The sequence below is a fragment of the Marmota marmota genome, unplaced genomic scaffold (assembly GCF_001458135.2).
Source record: "Marmota marmota marmota unplaced genomic scaffold, marMar, whole genome shotgun sequence".
In the NCBI taxonomy this organism is placed as follows: domain Eukaryota; kingdom Metazoa; phylum Chordata; class Mammalia; order Rodentia; family Sciuridae; genus Marmota; species Marmota marmota.
Window position 1 is genome coordinate 49825576 of NW_025999900.1, and position 9702 is coordinate 49835277.

Genomic DNA, 9702 nt, shown 5'->3' on the forward strand with positions numbered 1-9702 from the left:
GGTTATGTCACTAAAGACTTTTGACCTCTATGTCATCATCGGTACATGGAAATAGGGTTCCAAATCCTTTCTACCTTGCAGGATATTCGAGAGGATCAAATAATTTGATGAAGGACTTTGAGGTTAATGTGGTTAGCTACTGCATCTGATTTATTCTCTATTACTTTGCAATTGCAATGCATATTACAACACTTAACTGCTTCCTAAGATGGCCCTGAGCATTTCAGATCCTTATTCACTTTGCTTTCCCACGATCTATTTCTTATGCCAATGTCCATTTAAAGGCTACGCACTTAATAGTGAACACCTTCAGAGACAGAAATAAACCAGTGGGGTGAATTAAAATATGAGATGTGAATTAGTAATTAGAAATGGTGCAGACAGGAAGGCAATTGGGAGTGGGGCATCTATGTAATTATGGGAGAATCCTGTGGGGTAACAATGAAAGCAAAGTATCAGTTATGGAGAATTTACATGGAGTGTCTGTGTGTTGTTTGTGTGTGTGTGTGTGTGTGTGTGTGTGTGTGTGTGAGAGAGAGAGAGAGAGAGAGAGAGAGAAAGAGAGAGAGGCCAAGAGGGAACATAATATTTTTGAGGATTAGAACAGAATAAAAGAAAAGAAGCACAATATAGAATAAAATAGTACAAAGTTATCAAGAATTTATGATGGTCATCCACAAATCAATAGGTTTATCAAACCCCCCCAAAATGTGAAGAGACAAATCCTTCAATACCAACCTGTTAAACATCTGAGTTTAAGAAAAAGAAAAAAAAATGTTTTCCTGATTATTTCAGTCCCAAAAATTAACTTGAGGACATGTTTGAATTTATATATATATATATATATATATATTCAACTTAAGGGGAATATATATATATATGGAAATTTACACATGTATATGAATAATCACATAAGCTGCATAATAATTGAAATAAGTAACTAAGATGACCACAACAGAAAAGAGAAATATATCACAATTATTACACACTATAATAATGCACACATGCATATGCACATTTATACTCATCTTATAACACTGGATATATTTATTATATTCCTGAAAAGAAGTATTAATAATCATAGTGCTAATATTGCAGTTTAGATCTAAAATATCCCTCAAAGGCTCATGTGTTGAAGGCTTGATCTCCAATACAACAATGTTTAGATGTAGAACTTTTGGGAAGTGATTAGATCATGAGGACTCTGACCTCATCAGTAGATCAATAATTTAACTGTATAATTAGGAGGTGGTAGAAACTATAGGAGGTAGGACCTAATAGAAGGAGTAGGTCCTCGGAAACATGCCACTGGGAACAATATCTCATCTCCAGCTCCCTTTCTCTCTCTCTCTCTCTCTCTTTCTCTCTCTCTCTCTCTCTCTCTCTCTCTCTCTCTCTCTCTCTCTCTCTTTTCCATTTGCCATGAGGTAAGAAGTTCTGTTACATCACCACCTTTCTGCCATGATGCTTTGTCTTGCCATAGGCCCACAACTGACTATGGACTAAAACTTCTGAAATTGTGAGCCAATTTTTTTTTCTTCTAAGGTGTTTTTTTTTTTTTTCAGGTACTTTGTCATAGTAATGTAAAACTAACCAACACTACTATTAATTTCTCTCATAGAAATATTTATTTCTATCAGAGAAATTAAATTATCACTTTTTCTTTGTATTTCTTATATTTTAATATGAATATACATTGTTCTGATGAATGTTTGATAAAAGATTTGGATTAAAATAAAATTAGATTTTTACTTGAATACAATGAATTGCATTGTTTTAAAGAACTAATAAAAATAAAGCTGGACAGAAGGCTACAGAAAGAAAAATAAAGAAAGTGCAGATAAATACACTGTTAGATTTTAAGAGTTTTTGATTATAAAATTAAAATATTAAAAGAGACAAAGTATTGGTGTAGGATGAGTCCCTCTTATGCCGATAGAACAACTATCAGCATTTCTGGAAAGACATTTATAAATAAATATTTTAAATTATTTACATTTGACCTAGTAATTCTACTTCAAGTAATTTTTAATGCCAGGACATAGTTAGAACTTCACCTAAATATTTATATAAAGGATAATTCATTAAGGAAATAGTATAATAATTTAATACGTAGAAATGGATAAATTAATTCGCATTCATTCATGGCAGAAAATGTTACAGAAATTAAACTATTAAGGTATTTATTTCAAGGAATGTTGTAAAAAAATAAAATTTTTACTTTATAATGTGAAGAAAGTACTAGACAAAAATCTCTATAAACAACATAGTCAGAGTCTAATTATTTTTCTTTAATATAATATATGCCCTATCAGTAGTGTTTGATGAGAGAGATGGAATCACTCAGTATACTATAAGTATATTTTTTTACATAAGGATCAGTTCTTACACAGTTGTGGAAACTGCAGGAACACTCTGTGGAAAATTACCACTTTTCTGTCTGGTGTTGAATCCAAAGTCCTTATAGTCAGTAGGACTGATAGGAAAGCTGGATGTAAAGTGTGGAAGAATGAGAACCAAAGGAGCCCAAATGGACAAACTGGAGGTTAGAACAACTGGAACCATGTCTATCTCCAACTTCCTCTAACCTCAGTGACACAGACAATGTACAAGGGAAACCAGAATCCTAGGCTACCCAGCTGCATGCACACCTGTTCCAGGACTTTACAAGCTGATGGACATTTCATGGGGTCAACTAACTGATCAGCATCAAAGTGCTGGAGTCGCCATTGTTCTTTGGCTCCATGACCTCCTTTAGAGCATCCTTCAGTCTGCCCATCACTGACTTCCTCCAACTTTGCTCAGATCTCTCTGTGGTCAAACTTAACCTGCATTCATTCAAGGACAGAAATTCTGTGAAATGGATTTCTAGCTAAGCTGAGCTGATGTGGGGAAAAGCATACATAAACATATGCATGAAAATAAATCCATATGAAGATAGGATTAAACATTGGGTAGAAAGAAATTACAACATTTCTGCTGGTGGGATAATGGATAATATTTTTTTCTTATATTTTTTCTGCCATGTATTTCTAAACCATGTTTTTTTTTTTCTACTCAGAACATAATAATGTTTTGCTTTTGATTAAATATATGAATCCACAAAAAAACTTAAAGAATATGATTTATAAAAAATGAAATAAATTACAGCAAACAGAATTTCTTTAAGACAAAAATGTCAAAAGATATTGAAAGATGGAAAACCTCAACAAATATCAGTAATTATGATGGGAGCTCATATTCTAATAGAATAAATTCATAAATAAATAATATACAAATAGCTCAGTGATAAAGGGAAATAAGTGAAAGAATAAAACATTGAAGACATACAAATATCCCAGCATTAAATTTCCAATAAAAATCAAAAGAATTGAAATAATCTATTTTTTTAACCAATCCCATTATAAATTTTCTTCAAGTTGTGGAGAATTTTGCAAAATGGAACATATTATCATAAGATGCTGATAAAAAAGCAATTTTACTATGATTGTTTGAAGCAATATGGAAAAGTATGCATAAGTAGTTTTAAGATCATTTTAAATTATTGACAAAATCTTCTCTAAAGATCTCTATTAAGGAAAATTTCAGACATTTTCCTAGCCTGTCAAGAAAGAAATAATTTCTTTCTTTCTTTTAACTTTTTTAAACACTGTAAAAGAATAAAAACCTTCATCCTGATGAAAGCTGATATATATTTTTAACTAAGGTACAGGGAAAAGTAATAAAATAAATGATGTGGAAGGGAACTTACTCACATCTTAATCCAATTAACTCATTTTACAATCGGCAAATTTCGACTGAGCTCTGTACAAAATCACTTTTAAAGTGTTGTCAAATCACAAGATCAGACTTAGATGAATGTAGCTGTGTTACCTCTGACACTTGTATTTCTCCCTAGGTTTTCTAAATATAAATGGCGATAAAGTGTATGCTTTTAACTTCAGAGAGTTATATAAGCGATTTCCATAAAATGTGAATAGCGTGAAACATTTCTTTAAATATATATATTTATATATATATAAACATTTCTTTAAATATATATATATATATATATATATATATATATATATATATATTAATTATAGATGAACACAATATCTTTATTTTGTTTATTTATTTTTATGTGGTGCTGAGGATCGAACCCAGTGCCTCACATGTGCAAGGCAAGTACTCTGCTACTGAGCCACAACCCCAGCCCAGGTTGGAATGTTGTAAGGTAAATATGGGACAATGGATGCCACTCAAACTCACACACACACACACACACACAGTTTTTTTTCACAAGAACATCTCAGGTCATCATGTGAAACATGTTTTAAAAAGCAAAAGAATAAAAACCACATATATTACTCTGATATTCAATGTAGAAGGCAGACATATTAAATTACTTATTGCTGGTTTTATTTGTATTGTTTTGGTGATGAAAGGAAGAACACTTGTTCTGTGTTCTCACAGAAAAAGTCACATGTTTTTATGAAGAGCTTAAGTTTAGTTGCTAAAATTGAGAGCAGCTTCCAACACTCTGTACTGATAACTGCTTAGTAGATGCTTCCATGACACAGCAATTCAATTTCATGCTTAATTCCATCCCATTACCTGAGTGCCAATCTTCTCTCAGCTCCTAACAAATAGGCACTGGCTAGTTGTTGTGAAGCAAATTTAGCGCTGGCAATCGGGTTCTCTTTCCATTAAGTTTCTGTTGAGCTATGGCACAGACAAATGTCTTCACTCTTCAGAGCAGCCACAGCAGGATGGATGCCAGGGTTTGCTTTGCTTGTCATTGACGGGGTAACATACAAATTTCAATAGGCCATACATCCTGGAAGCAGCCGTAGGGACAAGTGTTTTATGAGCAGCAGAGGCAGACAATGGGTCACTACATATTCTACTTCCCTGCAACCAAGCTGGGAATATCTGTATTTCAGGGTCTGTGATTTTTAATCCAGTTTCTTGTGACAAATATGTACTCTGTTCTGCTTGCCACTGGTTAGTACCTTGAGCAGCCAGCTCTGCAGAAAAGTCAATGACTAAATATAGCCTGTTATTACTGTTTCACTATTATCTTAAAAAATAGAAAGAATATAAAGAAAGAAAACAAGAACAGAGAACAAATAAGATGAATGAGAGTATGTTTTATTTTTTTTGTTTTTTTCAGGTTGGCTGTTCTCTCTTGGCGAATAATCGATTATTCCCTGAGTTGTACCTGCTTACCAATTGTAGTTTAATGGTGTCCTTTGGAGCTCACAGCACTCATTAGTATTCTACAAACTCCCCCTGAACTTTGATGTCAAAACAAAGCCACATCCTCATACCTGGAGGTCTAGCAAATGTCCAAGTGGGCTCAGAAAGGGATCTGAATATCAAAGCAAAACAAAAGACTGACACACTATCCCAAATCCCTGGTCTATTTTACTTGAAGTCAAAAGATTTCCTTTAATTTTTAGGCTTTCATGGATTAACCACTGCTAGGGAATGCTATTTTCAGAAGACGATTAATCTTCTGCATTGCATACAATTATGTGCAAAATTTGGCTGGCTGAATGAAAACAGGAAGGAGTAGAATAGGATGCCTCAAGGCCTTTGGAGGAAGTCTGTAGCAATCAGGACACAGGAAACTGATTTATGTTCTTATGTATTGCATAGTAAGAAAATGCAGAGAGTGAACTAGAAATTTAGCTGAGTTTTTATGCCTTTCCTGGCCTTTATTTTGCTGAGGTCATAGAAGTTGAGCATCTGTGCATACGTTTGCTCTTTGGAGTTTGGAGAGTAATGATGGACATGTGTACAATAGACACAAGGATGCCATTTTAGAAGAAAAACTGCAAATAAACTCCTTTGAAAAAAAAGGTGTTTTGCTTAAATTTTCAGTTTTCCCAAACTGCTGTGTGCAACTGTGACACGTGGAGTCCTTTGAAAGAACGTGCTGACCAAGGAGACAGCATTAGTTAATCCAACAATAAATGCAGAGAGCATTAACTGCCTTATGACAAACTCATAGGTTTTCCTATCAGTGAATTAATCATTACACACTGTACTGAACTTAAGCAAGCTTGTCTACTTTTGATGGAAAATATTTTTATCTGTATTTGGATACATATTTATTAAGTCAGGAAGATTAGAAAAAGAGTAAGCAAAAATAGCCCACTGCAACCAATATAGCACCTATTATTGAATTCTTTCTTCTTTTCATATAGTTTAAGGACTGTGTGAGTTCAAATCTAGTATATAAAAATCATAGCTCTTTACTGTAATCTTTTCACTCAAAAACTTATTTTTGCAATATTTAAATATTGTTCTAGGACAAAATTTTTAGAACTATATCATATTATATAAAATAGCTGAAGGAATGTTTAGATGGCATAAATTTAACCATTTCTTTAATAAAAGATGATTTTCCTCAAATTTTTCAATATCGTGAATACTAGTTTTTGTTATACACAAGTGCTCAGGAAGAGGATCACTAGATACAATGCATATTTTTAAAATTTATGTGGGTCAATTGCCCTCAAAGTTTTATAATTAACAATGGTAACAAAATTGTAACAAAACCATATAAGGGATTGTTATTTTGTTACTTTTAGAGAAATGTTGGATAGTATTTCTGTGTGATTTGAGACATGCAAATTAGCCTCTCTGTCCCTCAGTTTCCTTATTGGTCAGTGAAAAAGATAAAATAATACCTGTCAGTGTCAAGTCTTTTTGTTATTGCGGGAGAGTTAGTTTCTGTGAAGAAAGGAAACTCAGGTGATAGTTTGATCTTAAAATCAGTGGACAATTTTCTAAGTGCTGAGCTCCTCTTTAAACTTTCATATTAAATCTCCTAGTTTTATTATTCTACTTAAAATATTTTAAGATATTATAAAATGACCTGTGATTAAGTTTGACACCACTAACATGCAAAGTTAAAGCCAAACATTTTAAATAAAATATATATCACTTGATATCATTTTGAATCCTTTAATTACCTGACTTAAAACATTTACCTGTACTTAATTGTTAAAAAAATACAATAAATTTACCAATGTGGTAAATCATATCATTAACAATATTATTGTGTAGAAACTTTATAATATTTCAAATTAAAATAAATAATTTAAATGCATCAATAAACAATATATTTAAAAATCATAATTATGAGACTACTGCATTAAATTCATAGGCCAGATTGTTTAAAAATTGAACTTATCTAATATGCACAGATTTATTTTCAACAGGATAATAATTATTTTATTTTCTTAAATACGTCTACACTTAATCCCACATCTTCAAGCAGCCACAACAAAATAGTCCTGTTTGAAGTCTTCACTCACCAGTGTTGTTTTTTTGTCCATTCCCTACCCTGTAACCTGCACCTCAAAGCTGCTTTGCTGTGTCAGTAACCTCAGAATTCATCCTGAACAATTTTGCTTGGCATCTGTCCCCTTCATTCATAAAGCAAAGTGTTTTCTAGGACCAGAAAATGATAAGATACAACTCTTTAAACTCCATCCTCCTCAGTTCACTTCTTGTCTTTTTTTCGAGCCAAATTTTCTTCTTTTTTTTTGGCTTAAAACAAACAACTCCTCAATCTTCAACAGGAACAGACATTCAAAGTATCCCCATAATCACCTTCTGGGAAAGTAATCAAACCCTTTCCTGGGTTAACAAAGTTGAATACTGTCAAGTGATGGACAGTTGCCTTTCATAGTTCTTGTAAAGTTTTGTTTGGTTTTTCAAAATATTATTTAATCTTCTTTAAAAAATTTGTCAGTTAATAAGATTATTTGGGTTGCATTTGCATAATTTGCTGTTACATAATAAGCATGCAGCTGTATATAGTGAGGGAAGAATAAAATACTGAATAAATAATGATGAGACTAAAACTAGCCAGTCTGAAAAAAAACATGGTTGAACTGGAAACTTGTCTAACAACATACTGCAAAGTAGTTTGCAGCTAAATTAAACCAAGGAGAAAATGTTTAAATACATGACTAAAAAATTATGTCTGAGTAATTATTTTCCCCTAGGGTTAATCATTGCCCTTCTATTTATAAAGTCAGAAAGAGAAATATTAAAGTTGAAACTGATGGCACTGTGAAGACAAAAATGTACTAACAGAACAATTAATTGCCCACATAATATTTGTATGTTATAAAATAAGAAAAAATAGTTAGCTAGCAAACATATGTATATGTAGATAAGTATCCAATCAGTCAATTGCATTGTATCCTATCACTTTATTTATTCCCATTTCACTACTGAGACTTTTGTTAAGATATAATCTGAATTTAAATATTCAGGGCTTTTTTTTAAAGAGAGAGAAAAAAATTTTTAATATTTATTTTTTAGTTTTCGGTGGACACAACATCTTTATTTTATTTTTATGTGGTGCTGAGGATCGAACCCAGCACACCGCGAATGCCAGGCAAGCGTGCTACCTCTTTGTCGGGTTCACAGTGCCTGTTATTTTTGGTAGTTAGGTCTATACTGGGATTTAGATATTTCATTTTGGGGGAGGGGATTCCGGGGATTGAACTCAGGACCTTGTGCATGCAAGGCAAACACTCTACCAACTGAGCTATACCCCCAGCCCCAAGATATGGATATTGCAGTTGGATCTGTTCAACTTCAGCTGATCATGGTATAAAACATTTGAGATATTTTCATCTTGGTATGTATCCCTGACATCACTTCTAGGTTAATGTTGTCCCTCAGGAGTTCACCAGACATAATGCAGAAGGAGTCAAATAGGTTTCCTTCAAGTTTTTGGTGCTTCTGAAACTGTATTGTTCTTAAATTCCATAAATTCTCCTCGGAATTATTATACTCATTATTTCTTTTCTGTTGCCCTAATTTGGTTAGTAACTTCTCACTAACATATACTGGGGAACTCTGCTTCCTTTTTCTGGTCTCTCCAGAGCTTTTTTCACATTGAGGGTCACATGGGCACATTTTCCTAACTCACCATTCTGGGTTTAATCAAGTGCAACCTCTCCCTATGACCTTGTAGACCCTTGCCTTGGTCTTCCTAAGTTAGAACTTTTAGGCAAGATTGTCCCCCATGACTTGTCTCTGCATGTAATATTTCTTATTTCTTTACTACTGAGAAAATATTAAATCAAGTAAGTTAATGAACAACTGAAATTTTCATCTTAAGGGATGAAAATGTGAGCTGCAAATGTAATTAATGCATATAAACATCTTTGCACATGCGTACATTATTCTTTCAAAGCTAGTCTTAGAAGTGTTGAACTTATTTACTTCACTATTATTTCCTTTTTTCAGGAAAGCGGAAATTTTAAAATTAAGCTTGATAAGATGTTATACTCAAAAAATTTCTAAATCCCTTCAACAGAATGTTATCATATAATTTTTTTTTTGTTTTTGTCATAACTAATATGATTAAATCTCTAATTGTCTGAATAACATTGGAACATAATTACTCAAGGGAATACATTCCACTTTGCTCCCTTTTATTCATTTTATTATTACTTAGACTTTTTTTTCAGATAATATACTGGAAAAATGTGCTTCAGTTTCCTTGGTCTAGCCAATACATTCTTCATATTTAGGACACACGGGAATGTTTCCCCAGTCCTCCATTGTGTCATTGTTTGTTTAATCAAGTCCAACAAATTCCTCAATGTAAAATTATTTTTTTGAAATAAATTTTAAAGAATTTTATTAGTTATTTTTTCTATTTTTGAATGTTAATTTGGAAAA

At 32.6% G+C, this 9702-nt stretch overlaps 1 non-coding gene across 1 annotated transcript; it reads right to left on the reverse strand.

Moving 5' to 3' along the window:
- Nucleotides 1–8494: 8494 nt before the first annotated feature.
- On the reverse strand, nucleotides 8495–8567 carry Trnaa-ugc. The gene has a single exon. It is a non-coding gene; the product is annotated as a tRNA-Ala (tRNA).
- Nucleotides 8568–9702: the final 1135 nt, after the last annotated feature.